At 52.2% G+C, this 21,533-nt stretch overlaps 4 non-coding genes across 4 annotated transcripts; all 4 read right to left on the reverse strand.

Annotated features, from left to right (window-relative positions):
• Positions 1 to 1,278: 1,278 nt before the first annotated feature.
• Positions 1,279 to 1,352, reverse strand: TRNAT-UGU. The gene has a single exon. It is a non-coding gene; the product is annotated as a tRNA-Thr (tRNA).
• Positions 1,353 to 2,850: 1,498 nt separating this feature from the next.
• TRNAS-GCU lies at positions 2,851 to 2,932 on the reverse strand. Its single transcript has one exon. It is a non-coding gene; the product is annotated as a tRNA-Ser (tRNA).
• Positions 2,933 to 9,627: 6,695 nt separating this feature from the next.
• Positions 9,628 to 9,699, reverse strand: TRNAA-UGC. Its single transcript has one exon. It is a non-coding gene; the product is annotated as a tRNA-Ala (tRNA).
• Positions 9,700 to 11,295: 1,596 nt separating this feature from the next.
• On the reverse strand, positions 11,296 to 11,367 carry TRNAE-UUC. The gene has a single exon. It is a non-coding gene; the product is annotated as a tRNA-Glu (tRNA).
• Between the last annotated feature and the right edge of the window lie 10,166 nt (positions 11,368 to 21,533).

The raw sequence follows: 21,533 nt of genomic DNA on the forward strand, positions 1-21,533 counted from the left end.
AATAGCACTTGCTAGGCAGGGGACAGGGGTTCCATAGCCAAGTGGGCCGGGGCCTGGGCCCCAACACTAAAATGTAGGTGTCAGACCAACGTTAGGACAGGGTGGCTGTGGAGGGATGAGTGAGTCCCTAGACACCATAGTGAGTACGGTGCCTTCTTATTTTCCCCCTTTTCCACCCAGGATGGCAGGTGAACTCTACAGAGGCATCTCGGGGCTTGCACTGACTAAGGACAACAGCTGTGAGTGGGGTGCAGAGCAGGGATGGCTCATGTTAAAGGACTTTTGGTTGCTGGACTTACGAACCATAGGGAGAAGGACCCTGCCCAGCTTATTTGGGGGTGGGACTTTCCCTTGTGGTTTATGTTTATGTGTTGGGGCTGCTGACATGACTTCTGCTAACCCTGGGCTTACATTGCAGTGTAGACATACCCTGAGAGGGCATCTAGACTGTGATAAAATCCCACTGGCCCGGCTGGCCTGGATGATCTGATTTGGGCTCCTGGGGCTCAGACTGGAGCCCAGGCTCAGAGACCCTCACCCCTTGTGGGGTCTCGGAGGCTGGGCTCAAGCCCAAGTGTCTACACTGTAATTTTATAACCCTGCAGCACAAGCCCCACAAGCCTGAATCAACTGACCCAGGGTTTGAGAATAGTGACTTGGGTGTGTTAATGGCAGTGTAGACATAATGCTAGGCTATGTCCACACTGCAATGAAACACCCACGGCTGTCCCGTGCCAGTGCAGGCTCCCAGGCTAGGGCCGTGGGGTGGTAAATTTGCAGTGTAGACATCTCAGCTCAAGCTCAATATTGGGCTCTGGGAGCCCTCAAGGGTGGGAGGGAGTTTAGCAAGCAAAAAATGTAAAATGGCAGTGGAGTATTAGCCTGGACTCAATGGCATTTCTCCATTGGTCTGTCTGCTTTGGGGCAGGGACAATAACACGTCCTGCCGCATTTGTTATTTCAAAGGGCGGTTTAGGATTTTCATTCTCACACACAGTGCACAAAGCAGGACTCAACCCTCGGTGCAAACTAAATGAGCTTCTCACAGATTCTGGGAGCCACAATGAGCATTTGATGTGAGAGCCCAGACCTGCCCCTGTCCCAGAGGGAGAGGGGTCATCTGTGATGGGCTGGACCACTGACCTATCAGCTCTTAACTCCCAAACTTTCAGTAATTCTGTTATCAGTATAATTTAAACAGCCCTACTGGGCTGGACCAAAGGCCCATTTAATTCTCTGACAGTAGCCAATACCAGGTGCCCCAAGAGGTACTCAACAAGGCACCACTGGGAGTTGAACCCAGGATCTCCTGTTTACAAGACAGGTGCTTTAGCCAGCTAAGCCATGGTGCCTGCCTGTAGCTAAAACACACTGTCTGCCCACACCTGATTCCCTGGCATCTTTACAGGGGCCTGACAAGCTTTGCTTGTGTTTGGATTCTGCAAAGCAGAGGAGCAGGTGATGTTTTCCTTGCAAGCTGTGTGTGTGTGTGTGTGTGTGAGTCAATCTTTGGCCAGGTCTGCACTACAAAGTTATTTCAGCATCATTATATAGCTCAGGTGTGTGAAAAACACACAACGCTCCCTCGGTCGGCAGCTTCTGGCTGGTGTACACACTGCAATGCCACGTCTGGCGACAAAACTGCCCTGTTTTGGTGACAAAATAAAACCACCACGACGAGAGTCATAGAGCTTTGTGGAGCAAACTTAAAGTGACAAATTGTCATTGTAAATGCTGCTGGTTATTATATCACCATAACTGGTCTCCACCAGTATCCCACAATGCCTGCCGTGAACTCGCCTGCCCTGCATTCCTGCTACAGAGGCTGGGCCCCTCCCCTTTCATAGCTCCAGAAAGTTCTGACAGCTGAGCCACTATCTACACCGGGATTACGTTGATAGAACTGCATTGCCAGCCTAAGTAATGTAATTACACCAACCTAATTTCATAGTGTAGACCTGTCCAAAGAATCACACACACACCTTGGGAGCAAAACTTCACCTGTTCCCCTGCTTTACAGAAGCCAAACACGAGCAACACTTGTCAGGGCCCAGTGGGGATTGGCAGAGAGTCAGGTATGGGCAAACACGCTGCTTTAAGTAACAGCAGGTACCATGGCTTGGCTGGTTAAAGCATCTGCTTTGTAAACAAGAGATCCTGGGTTCAACTCCCGGTGGTACCTTAAGGAGTGGCTTTTGGAGCACCTGGTATTGGCTACTGTCAGAAGACAAGATTCAGAGCTAGATAAACCTATGGTTTAAATTACACTGGCAGGCACTGATAAAGAGTTACTGAAAGTTTAGGTGTTAAGAGATGATAGGTCAGTGGTCCAGTACCCTCAATGTGGTTTTAGCTGGAAACACACCTGGAGGAAAAAGACTGAACTGAACTGATTCAGAAATCAGAAGAGAATAATAACAATAATACTTTCAAACCAAAGTCCCCAAACAGATTAGTATTGGTTTTTCAGTTTGGGGAATTTTGTTTTCTCAGTCAGACCTTGCCAAGGGAAGCAGGGAGAAAATGTTTGAGTTGCCTCCTTCAGAACAGCTTGGCCTAGATACTAGCTCTGGTTCACTGCTCTGGCCTTGCTCGGGTTGAGGGTATTTTAATAATTTGGGCTGGTCCCAGGGTGTTTGGAGGACATGACGAGGATGTTACCTTTTGAGATAAAAATTAAGAAATACAGGACTAGAGAATTTTTCTTTTTTTAAGAAATCTGGGATTTAGACATTTTATTTAAAGCAAGAGAGTTCTGAGTTTCTGAGAAGGTTTTTGTTTGCAAGAAGCAACATTGTACCAAAGGGGGACATGGTTGTCTACAAAGGAGGGGTAATGACTAAATGCATCCGATGAGGATGGGATTTGAACCCATGCGTGCAGAGCACAATGGATTAGCAGTCCATCGCCTTAACCACTCGGCCACCTCATCTGAGCTGTCAAGAAAAAGACAGGAGGAGAAATCTAAGGCCAGCAGAGCTAGGGACAATAAGGAGTTTCTAAACACTAAGCAGAAGCAGAGGCTGAATGAGCTCCCCCCTCACATCTAGTGAGAAGCTGGGGAAAAGACTTCAGGAACAGACCGTGTTTGCATAGACACACCTACTCTGCCTAGGTATGCAGCATGATGGGGCCGCTTTCCCAAAATGACCAGTTTTGGCTGGTGGTGGGTTACAAATCACTTTAGCATTGAGTGGAATGAAATGTTATTATCCTTCCTGCATGAGTGAAGGGCAGCAGAACATGTGGTAAACACCACAGCTTGCACACCCACCGATATAGCTTCTCCCACTGACATAGCTGCCACCTCTTGGGAAGTGGATTAACTTGGGGAAGTGGATTAGTCCGTCCTGATGGAGGGGTAGGTGGGTGAGGAATAGCTTTTATTGGACTTCATAGAAGTGATTGAGAACATCATCCTAAACCAGTGGTCCCCAAACATTTCACACTGTGCCCTCTTAGCCATGGCTGTGGCCCCTCGGAAGCCGCAGTCATGTACCGAGGCTGGGAGTGGAGCTGTTGCTTGCTGAGGAGAGGGGTGCAGACAGGGGTAAGGGGGTCGAGGCCGAGCTGGGCACCAGAGGCCCAGGCTGAGGGTGGGGTTTGGGAAGAGTTGGGACAGAGTGGGGCTGAGTGCTGCTCCCTCCATGGGGGCTGGCTCAGGCACTGAGGTGCCCCCATGAATGTTCCTCTGTGTCCCCCTAGGAGTCATGCCCCACATTTTGGGGACCACTGAACCCTACTCACTAATCAGGGGCTAGTGATGCCAAAGCCCAGGGCCCCTAATGCTGGTCTGAGCAAACAACTGGAAATGACCCTTCAGTGAGACCAGAACCATAGTGTAGAAAAGCCCCTTTGTTAAGTGGTGGTGGCTGAGGGCTTAGGGAGATGGGTTAAAAACAGCAGGCATCTTTCTGTGGAGTTTTGATTCTTGCCTGTTAGGCAAGGCTGGTGCGTGGTGTCTCCATGGCTGTACTTTCAGTGTCTGATCTGCCACAGGGAGCCAAGTCTAGACATATTCAGAGGCTCTATGCCAGGGTTTCTCCAACTTCTTTTCACTGCAACCTCCTTCTGCTAAAAAAAACTCACTACATGGCTCTGGAAAGAGGGACCAAGCTCCTCCACACTGGGCAGAGGCAGGGGAGACAAAGCCTGGGCCCTGCCCCAGTTAGGGGAGAGCAAATCCAGAGCTTGAGGGATTCAGCCCTGGGTGGTGGGGCTCAGACATTTGGCTTCAGCCCCAGGCCCCAACAAGTCTAATGCCAGCCCTGGTGACCCCATTAAAACAGGGTTATGACCCACTTTGGGGTCCTGACCCACAGCTTGAGAACCACTGCTCTGTGCTGATGGGAGAGAGTTTTCCTGTGGTGCAGTTAATCCACTTCCCAAGAGGTGGCAGCTATGTCAGTGGGAGAAGCTATATCGGTGGGTGTGCAAGCTGTGGTGTTTGCCACATTTAAGAAGTTTAATCAAACCCCATTTTTAAAACCACCTGTGGTCTGCGAATGGCAAAGGACCTCGATGAAGCAGGGTCTGTCCTTCAAAGTGCTGGACATCACAGTTCCATACTCCCGTTGTCATGGGGATATTGCTCAGTGTTAGAGTGTTTGACTGCAGTTTATGTAGTCTTCAGTTCAAACCCCCGTGTTCTCTTATAACCCTCTTTCTTTTTTTTTAAAAAAAGGAAAACATTTCCATTTCCATTCTCCATTCTGTTCAGGAGCTCCACTATACGGGGGTGCTTGATATGAATGTAAACATTTCGCTGTCCAAATGCATAAAAACCTAGCAAAGCTGTTCATCAGCTGAAATCAGTTCCAGTCCTCTAAGTGTCTAGTTTATGTTTTCATCAGTTAAACAAAGGTATCATACAAATGTACATTTGCAGATCCCTCTTCTCCAGGAGCTGTGCTGTGCAGAAGAACAAGGACCACATCCAGCTGCAGTTCAGGAGTCTGATGACCAAAGAGCCACGAATTGTTCTGAGGGCTGGAGAAAAATGCCTTCTAGTGAGCTATTGAACGAGCTCGACCTGTTTAGCTTATCAAAAGAAGATTGAAAGGTGACTTAATTGAAGTGTTGAAGGGCCTTAATGGAGAGAAAAGATGGGGTATGAAAGGGCTCTTTAATCGAGCAGAGAAAGGCATAACAAGACCCAATGGCTGGAAAGTGAAAAGAGACAAATTCATATTAGGAATAAGACACAAATATTCAACAGCGAGGATGATTCACCACAGGAACAAGCTCCCAAGGAAAGTGGTGGATTTGCCATCTCCTGATGTCATCTAATGGAGACTAGATGCCTTTCTGGAATGTGTTTGCCCCAAAAGTAGCTCTGGTGTCATACAGGAGGCCTGTGATATGCAGGGGGTCAGATTAGATGCTCTAATGGTCTCTTCTGGCCATAAAGTCGACTAATTTCTGAAAAACTGAGTGTAGCATTGGGAGCAGCATCTGATGTTTTCCTGTCTAGCTGGCTTGCTTCCTAGAACAAACGCTCCTTGAGTGGGGTGATCCACAGGGAGTAGCTCAAACCTCCAAAGTGCCTGGCCAGGGGCAGGACATTAGCAGAGCAAGGGAGGGGTGTGGCAGTGACATCACAAAGGCCTTTTGCAGGACCTCAGACTATTGGTCAAAGGTGGTGGGGAGGTGGTGACCTCACAGAGAGATGCTGACATCAGCCAGGCAGGACAGGGGCGAGGGGCCAGGGAAACCTCAGAGACCCCTGTGGCTTTGCTTCAGCAAGTCTCCTTCTCCAGGTCTCTCTCTGAGGACTGAGAGAGTATTCGGGTTCACGGACGTGAGCGCCAGGAGGAACCTCTTTCGAGTTTTCTCCTTCCCTTTAGTGATTTTACTAGAAAACAGATGTCCCTGTTTAGAAGGTAAGAGCCTCCTTGAGGTTTGAAACCTGTTCAGTCTGACCCATCTGGTGACAGTTGAATTCTAGGCATGGAAAACACGAGCTTAAGGAGGCAGAATTTTATTGTGCACCTGGGATTTTGTCCTTAGAATCACTGGGGACATTAGGCTTTGTCCTTTTGGTTTCACCTTTTCCTCCATCCATCCCTTCCTCCTTTCTCTTTGTCTCTTGCTTCTTTTGTCCTTTCTCCTGTTCCCCTCCCAACACCAGGAGCAGTGTGTGTGTGTGTTGCAGGGGAGTGCTCTGCAGCTCCCACTGTGGGAGGTCCACCCAAAAATGTGGGGCTGAAATAGTGCTCAGGCAGTGATCCCCACCGGTGACCTGGGCCATCCTTTGGGCGAGAACCCTCAGCCTCCCGTCCTAAGTCTCTACCCTGATTGGCTGAGCAGGGGGTTATTGACAGGGAGGAGACTCAGGTCCTTGTTGTTCTCTTTTAAGCCCAAGGAAATAAGTCATAACCAGTCATATGTTTGATGAATTTTGCTGCTTCGCTGCATTAATGGTCTCTGAGCAGTTCATGATTCTCTCTAACATTGCAGTTCTCCTCAAATACTTGCTGAATAATTACTGTGCACTGTTGTTGGTCTGGAGCTCATCTGAGAGCACTTTATTCAGGTCATTCAGTGTCTGAAATTCAAGATCCGATGGTTAGTTTGAAAATCAGGGCTCTTGGGTCCTATTCCCAACTCTGCCACTGGCTGGTTGTGTGACCTAAGACAAGTCAATTCTCCTTTCTCAGCCTTAGCTTCTTCCTCTTTCAAGTAGGGATAATAATGATCCTCTCCTACCTACCTCACGGTGGGTGGGGATCCATTGGAGAGTGTCACTAGGAGTAGTGCATAATATGCGGTGTCCTATCACGTTTACTCAGAGCAGATTATGACATAATAGAATAGCTGAAATAGTCTATTTGATTTGTATTTTTTTATTTTGAAATTGTTAAGAGCAGCAACTACTTAGTTCAGACTGAAGCATCTTATCTCATGTTTGTGATCTAAGTGTCTCCTCTTTGTGTGCGACGAGACAATTTAACACACTGTGACAAACAGGAGATGCTTTTGTTTTGCAACAAAATATTTTTGCAAAGAACTTTCATCTCACTTGTTTTGATTTCGAGAAACAAACTGGTTTAGTCTGAAGGGGATTTTCTGACAGAAATGGTTTCAATGAAATTTCCCCACCATCTCGATTCCTGGGCTCTATCCCTTTCTCTGTTTTTTTTTTTTTTTTGTCCATTAGAACAGGAGTCAGGACTGTTGGCTTCTCTTTCTGGCTCTGCCACCAGCTTGCTGTGTAGGCCCTTGGGAAGGTCACTTCCCTTCTTTGTACTTCAGGCTTCTCCCCATCTGTCCAATGAGAACAGGGACAGTTCTCGAACTCTGGGCAGTCATTTTCAGCCGGGCCCCGGCAGGGATAACTAAAAATTTATATAGATATATATATGTATATATAAAAAAGACTTTCATTCCTTAGGAACCGGTTCCCTATAAAAAGTTCTGATTTAAGGGATGTGCCACAGTATGTATTTTTTGTACCAATAGTGTTACCATGCGTCCGTATTTTCCCAGGAGGAATTTTTAAATTTTTGAATTTTAAAAATTCCTCCCAGACAGTGATTTAAGAACCAAAAAGCCTGACATGTCCAGGAAAATACGGGTGTATGTTAACCCTACCTAAAGTTCTTTTTTAAAAAGATGGGCCTGAACTAGAAACGAATTCCGTTTTACATGTGTGGGTCCCTGCCACTCCCTGGGGGTGTGCTAGGGTGACCAGATGTCCTGATTTTATAGGGACAGTCTCAATGTTTGGGTCTTTTTCTTATATAGCATCCTAATAACCCCCACCCTGTCCCAATTTGTCACACTCACTGTCTGGTCACCCTACGGTGTGCACATGTGTGGGTCCCAGCTGCTCCCTGCCCCCCCCCCTCATTGAAGCAGGTGTGCAGGGTTACTGCCCTGGGAACTGCAGGCATCAGTGGACATGGGGCTGGCTGGAGGCAGGGCAGGGGCTGACTGGAGGTAGGGTCTGGCTGCAGGCAGGGCAGGGGGTGCGGGGCTGGCTGGAGATGGGGTGTGTGGGACTGGCTGGCTTCAGGCAGGGGGTGCGGGGCTGGCTGCAGGCAGGGCAGGAGGTGCGGGTCCGGTGGTGTAGGGCTGGTGCGGGCAGGGGTGTGTGGGGAGCTGGCTGGCTTCAGGCAGAGCCACAGGGGGTACGACAGGGGTTGGCTGGAGACAGGGCACGGGGTGCAGGGCTGGCTGCAGGGGGTGCGGGGCTGGTGCAGGCAGGGTGTGCAGCAGGGGCTGGCTGTGGGCAGGGGGTGAGCGGCTGGCTGGAGACAGGGGCTGGCTGCGGGCAGGGCAGGGGGTGCAGGGCTGGCTGGAGACGGGCTGGCTGCAGGCAGGGGGTGTGGGGCTGGCTGGAGGCAGGGACTGGTGCAGGCAGGGCAGGGGGTGAGGGGCTGGAGGCAGGGCAGGGGGTGCAGCAGGGGCTGGCTGCAGGCAGGGGGTGCGGGTACAGAGGGTACAGCCCACCCTGTACGGTAAGTGCCCCCTCCTCCCTCCGTCAGCACCGGGGTAGCAGCAGCAGCCCGGGGCTTGGGGGCTATTTAAATGGCCCAGGGCTCCCATTTCCACCGCCCCGGCCCTTTAAATAGCTGTGGGAGCCCTGGGGAAGCGGTGGGGCTCTGGGGGCTATTTAAAGGGCCGGGGCGGTAGAAGCAATGGGAACCCTGGACTTTTTAAATAGCCCCCAGCGCCCCGCAGCCCTACCCCAGCCCCTGCTGGGAGCCCCAGGCCCTTTAAATTGCCCCCTGGGGAAGCCGGGCCACCCCAGTGCGGTGAACCGGCTCTTGCTGGTACACGGTACCGGGGCTTGGGCACGGGGCCCTCTTAGGCGTGGGGCCCAATTTAGGGGAATCGGGAGAATCGGCCTAAAGCTGGTCCTGTGTGGGGGTGGGGTGGGGTGGGGCAGGACTTGGTCCCATTCTGGGCACCACCAAAAATTATCCAAACCTGCCGACCCGTCCAGCCCAACCTTCTGCTGACGCACCTCAGCCCCCACCCCTGCAGGGTTTGAAGCTTTCATTGCTTAAACTCCAGGACACTGAGGGATTTCAGCTCCACTTTGCCCACAGGGAGATTTCACCCCACTCCCAGCCAGGTTCTTGTCCATGGGATCACTGTAAGGGGGCTGGGTCCCACTGGATCTTTTCTCTCTCTGTGACAGGCCAGGGCGCAATAACTGGGGCATCTGAGCACCCAGGACCTTCTGTGGGGCTGCCATTCCCCTCCCCTTCTGTGGTCTCATCTGTCATTGACTCCAGCCTTTTTTCTGTCCATCCTCAGCACCATCCCAAGCAAGCTGCACTCACCTCAAAAAGACAGTGTCCCCTGGTGGGTGTAAATCACTGACCTCTCTCCTCTCTGAGCACTGACTGCCCCTCTGTTTCCTTGCCTCTCAGTCTGTGCAGATGGGACCTTTCCCTCCAGTGCTGGAGGATTCGCCCTTCTCATCTACCCTTGTCCCACACAGCACAGCGGGTGGGAATCTTACATGTACTGAGGTGACTTACAAGCAGAAACCCCCCCAAGACCTTCCATGCAATTGGCACTTGCCCCTCACTGAGCAGGATTGAAATTCCTGCAGGGAGATTGCTGGGCCACATCCCCTCTGGGCATGAGCAAAGCAGCAGGATGAAAAGAACCTGGAGATGCTGGGGATTGAACCCAGGACCTCATACATGCAAAGCATGTGCTCTACCACTGAGCTACATCCCCAGATAGTCTTTGCTTGTTATGGGTTACACCAGGGGTAGGCAACCTATGGCACATGGGCCAAAGGTGCCACACGAGCTGATTTTCAGTGGCACTCACACTGCCCAGGTCCTGGCCACCAGTCTTGGAGGCTCTGCATTTTAATTTAATTTTAAATGAAGCTTCTTAAACATTTTAAAAATCCTTATTTACTTTACATACAACAATAGTTGGTTATATATTATAGACTTATAGAAAGAGACCTTCTAAAAACATTAAAATGTATCACTGACATGCGGAACCTTGAATTAGAGTGAATAAATGAAGACTCGGCACAGCACTTCTGAGAGGTTGCTGACCCCTGGGTTACACTCAGAGCCCTCTTGTTTCCAGAGCATCCAGTGGCCTAAGAGCAGCATGGGGGACACATTCCCTGCTCTGAGGGCAAACCTGCGGTCCTGGAGATTGCTGGTTCTTAGGGTCACTTTGCAGCAGGGCCAGATTCGATGTGTGGGGCAGAGAGAGTGGGTGCCCTGGGCTCAGGGTGCAGAGATGCACTCAGCCCTCTCCCCTGCATTGGGTGGGGGGTGCTGCCACCTCCTGCTGGAAGGTAATGGGAGGGGAGGGGCGCTGTGAGTCGCTCAACACCTGACCCTGGTGGCAGAAGTGCTGAGGGAAGCTCCAGGTGTTTCTAGGATCTGCTATTGCCACCTGCCTGTGAAGTCCAGCTTTCCCCAGCACATTCACTGCGGTGCAATTGGGTCACTGTTTCCATGGCTGAACAGCAAAGAATCACTCCCAGTTTCCCTTCTATCTGCAGCAGGATTAGCCTGTGTCAGTGGTTAATGAGGTGGATCTAGTTGTAGATTGTTATTCATTCCCCACCTTGACAATTCACACAGTCCCTTTCCTACTCAAATCCCCAGCACCTCGGTGATCTTGGTAGCGGGGGTTGGGGCCTGAGATTTTCAGGGTCCTTTTTCCCCTCCACCTGGAGTGAACGCAGCTTTTCCCCCATCCCAGACAATCCATGAAATAACAACAGGGGCATAAAGAAAGAGGGGAGGGAACATCTCACGGCCAGGGCTGGATGGGCCCAGGGCCCCCTGCTTGTCCATTGTTTCCGTGGAATTTGGCCCCCTGCTTTGCACAAGGGACAGAGAAAGATCCTGCTGTTCCTGTGTCTGTGCAAGGAAAATTGTGCTTCCCTAGGAAAGAGAGGTGGGAAATGGCCCCATGATGGGACAATATCCTCAGGATTAAGACCTAAGGACTCAGGCTGAGAACTGATAGAACTGCACTCATCTGGGATTTAACAAATTCTCTTCCATGGAGTAGGGCCAGATCCAGCGTTTTTGGCACCCCAAGTGGAAAAAAAAATAAAAAAGCTGCAGCTCTACCTCTGCCGCTTTTGGCCTCAAGTCCTTCCCTCTGAGATGGACGAATTGCTGCTGCAGCCTCCCCTTTACATTGACCGCCCCAGGGACCTGCTTGCTGTGCTGGTGCCTGGAGCCGGCCCTGCTATGGAGACACTGGGAAGATGGGGGGAATCAGGAAAATACCAGGGATTTGTTTATGTTGTAAGTGAAAAACTGAAGCAGTTTTGGTTTACAGTCACTTTTCCCTGACTGGGAATTGAACCCAGACCGTGGCAGTGAAAATGCCAAATCCTAACCACTAGACCACCAGGGAGGTGATGACACTGTTTTTCTTCTCACTTCTGTTACACTTTCTTAGGCTACTTTCTATCCAATTTCTGAAGTTGCTCATTGTCCATTCCCTGAGGGGCTAAGAGCAGAAAGCGCAGGAATCCCTGTACTCAGGGTCACAACCTCAGCCCAACCCAAGACACTGAAACAAACACAAATGATGCTTCCTCCAGCAGGATCACAGAGCAACACAAAGAAAACCCAGCAGGAACAATCCTCCTCTGCCTTCATTTACCCCATCACAACCCTCTCAGCAGCCAACTCTTGCGGGAAGGACACTGAGCTGATAGGAGCTCTGGCATAGAGACCAAGGGAGGGGTGTTGCTCCCCCTGGGTGTCAGCTGATCATATTCTGACTCTGGAGGAGGAGGGAAAGGTGATGGCCACATGATGGAGCCAGTATGTACCCCAACATGATTCTTTTATGTGGGATGACTCTGAACACTGACTGATCTCCACTCCCTTGGATCTGAAGAGATGTTTAGTTTTGCACTTGGGAACCTATAGGGCTGATGCAATGTTATGGATGGTGACACTACGATTAAAGGGTTATTTAATATTGTAGAAATTGTTAAAAACTCTTAGCTTAAACTGGAACTGCCTGTTATTAAAGGCTGGTTTCCCCACATCAGTTCCATAAGCTCTGCTAGAAACACCCTGGTTCTCTCCTGCCTCGGTGGAAACTGGAGGGAATCGTCCCCTGCTGCCCTTGGCTCCAGGCTGATTTTTCTGGGGAGGGGATGTGGAATTGATTTGTTTGCTGTTGAGAAGGGAGCCAGGCCAGTTCTCAGGGAACAAGAACTCCCAGCATCTTCCCAGCCCAACCCAGGCTGCGGCCCTGTCCCAGCCTCTGTTCCCCTGGGGGCCCTGCGTGTTTGACTCTACAGCAGGCTGGGAGCAGCAGCTGAGGCAGAGAACAGCCTGGGCCAGGCAGATAAGAAGGAGTTTAGCAAGCAAAAAAGGTAAAATGGCAGGGGAGTATTACCTTGGACTCGACGGCATTTCTCCATTGGTCTGTCTGCTTGGGGGCAGGGACAATAACACGTCCTGCTGCATTCGATATTTCAAAGGGAGGTTTAGGATTTTCAGTCTCACACACGGTGCACAAAGCAGGACTCAACCTTTGGCGTAAACTAAACAAGCTGCTCACAGATTCTGGCAGCCACAATGAGCATTTGGGTGAGAGCTCAGACCTGCCCCTGTCCCATAGGGAGGGGGTCATCTGTGTGGGGACTGGACCACTGACCTACCTGCTCCTAACTCCCAAACTTTCAGTAACTCTATTATCAGTGCCTGGGAGTGTTATTTAAACCATAAGAAAAACCACACTGGGCTAGACCAAAGGCCCATCTAGCTCTGAATCTTGTCTTCTGACAGTAGCCAATGGCAGGTGCCCCAACAACCAGGCACCACTGGGAGTTGAACCCAGGATCTCCTGTTTACAAAACAGATGCTTTAAGCCATGGTGCCTGTAGTTAGCTATAACACAGTGTCTGCCCACACCTGACTCCTTGCCATGGCCACTGGGGCCTGACAAGTTTTGCTTTTGTTTGGATTCTGTAAAGCAGAGGAGCAGGTGAAGTTTTACTCCTAAGGTGGGTGTGTGATTCTTTGCACAGGTCTATGCTGCAAAATTAGGTCGGTTTAACTACATTACTCAGGGTTGTAAAAAAATTTACCCCCCCCCCCCCGCAATGCAATTCTATCAACCTAACCCATGTGTAGATAGCGCTGTGTCAACCGGAGGGCTTCTTCCATCAACAGAGCTCGGGGAGGGACTTGGTTAGTGAAGACCCAGAGAACAGGTGGCCCATGACTCTTGCATGTGGGGATGCTGGGCATGAGCGCTGGAAGCTCCCTAGAAGTTAGTCCACCTCTTGCTTGCTCCTCTCCTCCCTCCTCCTTACCTGCTGCTCGTGCCTCTACACCCTCTGCCCCAAGGTCTGCCCACCACCCACACCTCTCTGCCCCTACTGTGACACCCGTCCTGCCTGCCACCCACACCTCTCTGCCCCTCCCCTGAGACCCGCCCTGCCCACCACCCACACCTCTCTGCCCCTCCTGTGACACCCATCCTATCCACCACCCACACCTCTCTGCCCCATCCGTGACACCCATCCTGCCTGCCACCCACACCTCTCTGTCCCCTCCTCTGCCCAGCCCAGCCCACCCCACCGCTTGCACCTCTCTGCTCCCCCCCTGAGACCCGCTGTGCCCACCTCTTTCTTCATGCTGCTGTTGTTATTCCATGAATCATCAAGGATGGAATGAAAAGCTGAGTTTACTCCAGGGTGAGGAAAGAAAAGAGCCACCAACCCCCTGGCAAAGCTCAGTGCCCCAGAGAAAACCTGCCCCCTGCTATCGCAATCACTGATGTGCTGGGGATCTGGCGGGAAAGGGACTGTCTGAATTAAGGCAGCCCCAGGGGATGGGGGGAGCTGGGGGGAGCACTGGGGGCTGGCAGGGAAGTGACTCTGCACAAGCGGCCCCTCCTCAGCCCATCTCTGCCCCCCTGTGTCTGTGGCTCCCAGAGCGGCTGGCCCCACTGACATCCCCTCTCCCCCCCCCCCGGCTCTGGCTCCCCTCAGGAGTGGCCGATCCAGCTCCAGGAGAGCAGGTGCCCCCTGGGAACGGGACAGGGGCCAAGTGTCCCAGCCAGAGCGGGAAGGGGGCAGCCCAGGAGTTCTCAGACGGGGGGTTACAGCCCCTCATGGGGGGGGTGAGGTTATTATGTGGGGGTCACAAACTGCCCAGCTCTGCAGGCAGCAGCAGTGAGGGTGGCAATGGAGCAAAGTCTGCTGTGAAAAGTGATATTGACAAATGTCTTCACACCCCCAGTGTTAAACAGGAACTATTTAAAAACCCTTTTCTGCTTATAACAATAATTCAATCGCTGTGTGTTCTAGGCTGAATTTAAAAGTGGGGAGAAAAGTTAAACTCATTTGAAAGAACTGGGTTATAAATTAAGCATTTCAAATAACATTAAATATGAAAAAAATTGTTTTGAATTGGTGGGGGGGGTCGCACTTGGCACCTTGCTTTATGCAAGGGGTCACCAGTGCCAAAAGTTTGAGCCCCACTGGGTTACACAGGGAAAGAGCAAAGAGAGATCCTGAAACAGGCCTGCAGGGGAAATCCCTGGGGAGAGGGGTTCCCAGCTCACAGATCTTCCCCGCTCCAGTTACTGCCCCATCCCTGGGCTGTATCTCCAGTGCCGAGGCCATCACAGATCCCCTCTCTGCCCAGGGGGCTTGCACAGGTAGTTCTTTCGGCTGGGCCTCTGCCTCACTGAATAACTGCGTAAATTCACTGGTGCTCCTCCCCTCCCCCTGCTTCTCTCTGTGACCCTTCTGCCACTGGGAGTCAGCAGCAACATGGCCCAGGGTTCAATATCTTGGGGATCCTTTTTAACAACACAACACAGAACCCGCTCGAGCCCCCACCCAGTAACCTGGGACAATCCCACACCAGCCCTGGGTGTCTCTAGGGGCAATACTTCCCCTGGCCAGCACCGAGTCTGAAGCCGTGTCTACACTACCAATGGCAACAACGGGTTCCGCTCGACAACGATTCACAGCAGTGCGGCCCGACACACGGTCATTTTCATCCTGTGAGTCAGGAAACCCACAAAAGCCTTTTCTTTTGTGCTGGGGCAGGCAAAAATAAGGGGACACTAAATTATTCTGATTGCTAAAAGCAGGTTTAGGGGGTTGTGTATTTTTGAAAAAAAATCAGTACTGATCCTTCTAGCTAGCAGCATGAGATAAAGAAAAGAACCTGGACAAACCTTGTCAGTAACGGCTAATGTCCTAACTGGGAAATCAGCAGCGGTTTGTAGCTGGGGGAGCGCACAGTCTGAATGTGTGTGACCCGACCCCAGCCCCCAGCCCCACATAGCGGTAGGGCTTGGCACTCTCTGTGCATTGGTGTGGTGGTGAGTGGTTAACCAAGCAGTGACAATCCAAGGAGGTTCCCTGAGTCGGTTTCACTCCTCAGGAGATTCTGCATAAAAAAAAATAAAAATTCTGTGCACAATATTTTAGAATTCTGCAAATTTTATTTGCCAATAAATAAATGTGGAGGCTCCAGCATGGTAGAGGGGAGCAGAGGCTCCTGGATGCCCAGAGGTGGGATATCACCCTGCAGCCCCCTCTCGCCTCCAGGGAAACAGACTCTGTGGTGAGGCTGCACCTCTCTGCCGCCTACTCCAGGAGCCCCCAAAAGACTCCCCAGAACTGCTCATGAGGGGCACATGTGCCTTCCCTTTGCTTCCCCGGGGCCGGGGGCTGGTCGGGGCCGGTTATTACGGGGGGGTCACGACCCCCCCCGGCTCTGCCGCTCCCCGGGAACAGGGGGGGGGGGGTGGGTGAGGCACCGGCTGGGGGAGGGGGCGGGGCCGGGGGGAAGGAGGAGCGGTGGGGGGAGGGTCCGGCTGGCCCCGGGAACCTCCCTTCCCGGGGCTGGGGAGGGCGGAAGCGCCCCCGTGGCAGGCTGGGAGATGTAGGTCCTCACGCTCCCTGGACAGGAAGTGACGTTGGCGAGGGAGGCGGAGCCGGAGCCGGACTGCGAACGCGCGCGGGGCCGTTGGCGCCTCTCCCGGAGCCAGAGAAGAGTTGTGTGTCTCCCGGCTCTGGGCATGCGCAGATCGGGGGGGGCGGAGTGTGATCAGCTGCTGGGTGAGCGCCGCGCGCTGCTCCATTGGGAGCCGGGAGCCCGGGCGGGGCAGCGGGGTCCCGGGGCCCGTGCCCCGGGGCTGGGAAAGGGGGAAGTGTCAGTGCAGCCCGGACATGGCCGGGAGCCAGTGACCCCGAGGAGCGGGGAGAGAAAGGGGGGGGCTGAGACCCCCTCGGATTTACCGCTGCCCCCCCCGTGGGGACCCCCGCCCCTTTCTCTCTAGAGCCACGAGCAGCCCCCAGGGTGACCCCCCTCCCCCAAACCCTGAGAAGTTCCCTGTCCCCCCCCCCGATTGTGCCCCATTTTCTCTCCCCTTCGCCAGTGGCCAGTTCAGAGCTCGGGTTTGGGGGTTTCCCCCATTTCCCCTGCAGGGATTTGTCCTTGTGCGGGTGGGAAATGGTTCCCCCGAGTGATCCCTGAGCTGGGCAGAGGGTGAATGGGCAGAGGCTGGGGGGGGCCTGAGACAGGGACACCTCTGGGCTGGGGGGGGGCCTCTCTCTGCTGGCAACGGGGCCTGGGAAGGGCCAGGAAGGGGGGGAGGAGCAAGTGTCCCCCATGGAGACGGCCCAGCCCCAGGTTTCCCCTCCCAGCTACTTCCCCTCCCCCACCCTGCCCAACCCAGCATTCCCCCCCCCCCCAGTCACATTCCCAGATCCCCCCAGCCAGTGACTTTCTCAGTCACAGCCAGCGACCTTCTGACTCCAGCCCCCTCCTCTCCCGGTCAAAGCCACATCACCCAGGGCTCCCTGCCGGCCATGGGAATGTGAGGCAAGAAGAATCCGTCCCATTCTGCTGTTGATTCAGTATCGCTGTATAATCGCCTCAAATTTCCCCTCTTTTCTCTTGAGTGGTTGAATGGTGACACAAAATCTCCCCACCTGTTTTATGCTTGTCCCTTATATTGGCAAATATTTAGTTTGTGCCCCATTTTCTCCTCTGTTCTGAAATACTGATATCGAATGTTCAAAAATCTTCCCCCTTTTCTCCCCAGGTGTGTGACTGAGATCAGGGCTCTTATCACACTGAGCGTGGCCCTGTTCTGCCAGGCGCTGCAGAGACCCCAACTGAGATCTGGGCCCTGTTCTGCCAGGCGCTGCAGAGACCCCACCTGAGATCAGACCCCACTGTTGTGCCAGGTAAAACTGAGACCTGGACCAAGATCATGGCCCCCCTTGTGCCGGGCAGCGCACGACTGCAGCCCAGATTGCTGCCTCCATTGTGCTGGGCACTTCAGAAGCCTGATTGAGATCTGTGTCCCTGCAGGGCCTGGCCCTGCACTGACCCCGACCCAGATCACACCCCACCACTGTAATGGGCACTGCACTGACCCTGACAGAGCTCCTGGCCCCACATTTTACCAGATGCTCCAGGGACCCCAAACAAAATCCGGGATCCTGTAATGCCGGGAGTTGCAGAGCCCCGACTGAGATCAGGCCCCCTGTTGTGCAGGGCTCTGCACAGACACCGACCAAGATCATGGTCCCCATTGTGACAGGTGCTGAACAGACACCCAGGGTATCTCTACCCTGCCATAAAAACCCCCCAGCTGGCCCATGGCAGCTGCCTCAGGCTCACAGGGCTCAGGCGAAGGGGCTGGTTAATTGCCGGGTAGATGTCTGGGCTCAGGCTGGAGCCAGGCTGTAGGACCCTGCGAGGTGGGAGGGTGCCAGACCTTGGGCTGCAGCCCCAGCCGGAACATGGACACCACCATTAAACAGCCCCACAGCCTGAGCCGTGTGCACCCAAGTCAGCGGGCACGGGCCAGCCGCCGGTGTCTGACTGCAGTGTAGACGTGCCCACAGGGACAGAGAGGCCTTGCCACAAAAAGCTCAAAGGCTAAATAGGCCAATGGTGGGAGGTGACTCTCCATTTTACAGATGGGGAAACTGATGCTCCAAGAGCTGAAGTAATTTGCTCAAATTTCTATGGAGAATTTGGGGCAAAACTGGGAACTGAACCCAGATTGTTAGAATTCTTGCCTCTCCCCTTAACCCCAGGCCCAGCGTGTGTGTGTACAGCTTGTTTTGAGCTGTGCCTGCCTTGCATTGGCTTCCAAGGGAGGCTGTGGCATTTCCTTCACTGGAGGTTTCTAAGACCAGGTTAGAGATACACCAGTCTGGGAATGTCTAGGGATACTTGGTCCTGCCTCATCACAGGGGGCTGGAGTAGACGCCCTCTCAAGATCCCTTCCAGGCCTACACTGAAATAATTCTCTTTTGTGCTGTGTCCTGTTCTACGCTGAGCTGTTTTGCATGGTGCCATTTGGAACTGTGATGCACCATGTTGTGTAGCAGTTTTATGATTCATTGTTTTGCCTCAGCATGTTTGGTGCCTGTGCTGTGTCGGTTTGAGTTGAGCTATTTTCCATTGTGTACTTTTGTCCTAGGAGGTTGTCGTTTGCATTGTGTTGCTTTCTTTTCCTTTGTATTGTCATTTTATGCTGTGGAGTGCAGGTTGTGTTTTTTCCCCCCTGAATTGCCTGACATTATGTTGTGGTGGGTTTTATTCTGTATGTTGGGGTTTTATATGTATATATTGCATCGCATCCTAGATATGTAGGGCTAGATAAGACCTCAAGATGTCATCAAGTCCAGCTCTCTCTGCTGAGGCAGGACCAAGTCTCTGTAGATTGTCTCTGACAGAGCTTTGTCCTACTTGTTCTTAAAAACTTCCAGGGAAAGAGACTCCTCAGCCCCCCTTGTAAGACTATTCCAGAGCTCAACTGCCTTAGCTCTGGGGACACCCACACAGATTTGAGTGGTGAGCAGCTCTGGAGAGAGAGGAGACCCCAGTGAGTGGGCAGCTGGGTAAAGAGACTGAAGTTGGGAGGAGAAAAATTGACGTGTCCGAGGTCACCCAGGCTGTCCTGACAGAGCTAGAAATAGATCCGAGTTCTAGTGCCACCGTACTGCTGTTTTGGGCACTGAAGGGCTCTGCCACACTGGTGTTTTAGGCACTGGTGCAAACCTTTAGTGTAGACAGAGTTTACACTAGTGCACTCTGATTGGTACTGGTGCACCATGTCCCACTTTGAAGGTTTGAGGTGGGGGCGGGGGGAAGTGTATGGAGATTTCACCAACCTAGAATCCAGTGTAAACGCTTCAGGCTCTGTAACAGCATTAACATGGAATCACAGACAGTCCCCTTGGGTGATCCCATATATCTTTCTGAGCCCCCCCCCCCCCCGCCCCATACACACATGCTATAAAAACTCCACTGCCCATGTGGGCCACAATAACTGGTTTTCTGCATATAAAAGCCAGGGCTGGCGTTAGGGGGCAGCAAGCAGGGCAACTGCCTGCGGCCCCATGCCACAGGGGCCCCCACAAAGCTACATTGCTTAGGCTTTGGCTTCAGCCCTGGTGGTGGGGCTCAGGGCCCTGGACTTCAGCCCCATGCGCTGGGACTTCAGCTTTCTGCCCTGGGCCCCAGCAAGTCTAATGCTGCCCTTGCTTGGCAGCCCCCTGAAAGCTGCTCACGGCCCCCCAGGGGGCCCCAGACCCCTGGTTGAGAACCACTGCCTTACCTCACGAATCACAGCAATGTTCAAGTTACTGCCAGTCCCAAAGGACCAGTCACTTCCTTAGGTCAATTGAATCTTAGATCTTCCAACAAAGACAACACTTGTAGCCAGTCCTGTCATAACCTGTATTAAGACTTATTTAAAAGGACAGGAGAGTTGTTTACAAAGTTAAAGCAGGTAATCCTATAGATGCAGACAAGTTGCAGTCTTAAATATCAATGGTAATAGAAGCTTCTATAATAAGCAAGCTCTACATATTCTTTAGGACTAACCCCGGTTAAGCAGCTGGGGATCTCTTGCTTATGCCTAGAAACTTTGCCCCCCAGAGTCCAAGCAGCATTACAGATCATCAGTTCCTTCTGCATGGGGTTTTATATCCCCTTCCTACCATGTGCTCTGTCCTGGAAACTCAGCTAATGGGAAATCAAGAGCACAACAGTTTTTTGTGTCTTCGTTAACGTCCCGTAATAGTCTCTCTGATGTTGATGGGCCTTTCCTACCAGGCAGGGTGTAATGCATTCTGTTGCCAATCAGCACTTTGCACAGGTAAAGTCTCTCTCCTGTCTGATGATTTACAGAGCCACAGAGGCTCACAATGCAACTAGTCAGATGTTAACCCAGGCAGCAACTCACAAGCATTCAGTAAAGTCTAAACACTAAACACATTCTTATGTTCACAGTCTGTATGAGGAGTATCTACTCATTTGGACTTGCTGGGGAGCCACAGAAAGGAACAAGATGTGCTGAGGCAAGAAGGCCCAGTCTCAGAGCCCCCGGGGTCACGCTTCCCAAAAGCTAAAACTAGGCCCAGCCCATGAAGGGGGCACTGCCAGGAGAGACTGGATAAAGGCTGGAGCATCCAACAACTTAGTTAACCTGAGAGAGCTGCCTTGGGGACAGTGACAGGGAGAATCCCCAGAGTGACTCCTTTGATTCTGCTCGTCTCTGGCCTTTGGTTCATGGAATCACAGAACTGGAAGGGACCTCGAGAGGTAGCTAGTCCAGTCCCCTGCCCTCAAGGCAGGACGAAGTATTATCTAGACCAGGAGTGACCAACCTGAGCCTGAGAAGGAGCCAGAGTTTACCAATGTAGATTGCCAGAGAATCACAGTAATACATCAGCAGCCCCCCATCAGCTCCCACCCCCTGCTCCCAGCGCCTCCCACCCATGGGAAGCCACACTAATCAGCACCTCCCCCTCCCTCCTCGCACCTCCCGATCAGCTGTTCACGCTATGCAAGACACTCGGGGGGCGGGGGGGGGGGGGAATGGAGCGAGGGCACTGCAGGCTCAGGGAAGGGGTGGACTGGGGGCAGGGCCTGTAGCTGAGTAGTGAGCACACCCAGCACACTGGAAAGTTGGTGCCTGTAGCTCCAACCCCGGAGTTGGTGCCTATACAAGGAGCCGCATATTAAATTCTAAAGAGCCACATGTTGGCCACCCCTGATCTAGACCATCCCTGAGAGGTGTTTGTCCAGCCTGCTCTTAAAAATCCCCAACGATGGAGATTCCACAACCTCCCTAGGCAATTTATTCCCGTGCTTAACCACCCGGCCAGTTAGGGAGTTTTTCCTAATGTCCAACCTAAACCTGCCTTGCTGCAATTTAAGCCCATTGCTTTTTGTCCTGTCCTCAGAGGTTAAGAAGAACAATGTTTCTCCTTCCTCCTTGAAACGAACTTTTACGTACTTGAAAGCTGATCATATCTTCTCCAGACTAAACAAACACAATTTTTTCAGTTTTCCCTCATAGGTCATGTTCTCTAGACCTTTAAGCATTTTTGTTGCTCTTCTCTGGACTTTCTCCAATTTGTCCACATCTTTCCTGAAATGTGGCACCCAGAACTGGACACACTACTCCAGTTGAGGCCTAATCAGTGCGGAGTAGAGTGGAAGAATTACTACTTGTGTCTTGCTTACAATACTCCTGCTAATACATCTCAGAATTATACT

This window comes from Mauremys reevesii, unplaced genomic scaffold (genome assembly GCF_016161935.1).
Source record: "Mauremys reevesii isolate NIE-2019 unplaced genomic scaffold, ASM1616193v1 Contig4, whole genome shotgun sequence".
Taxonomy (NCBI): Eukaryota; Metazoa; Chordata; order Testudines; family Geoemydidae; genus Mauremys; species Mauremys reevesii.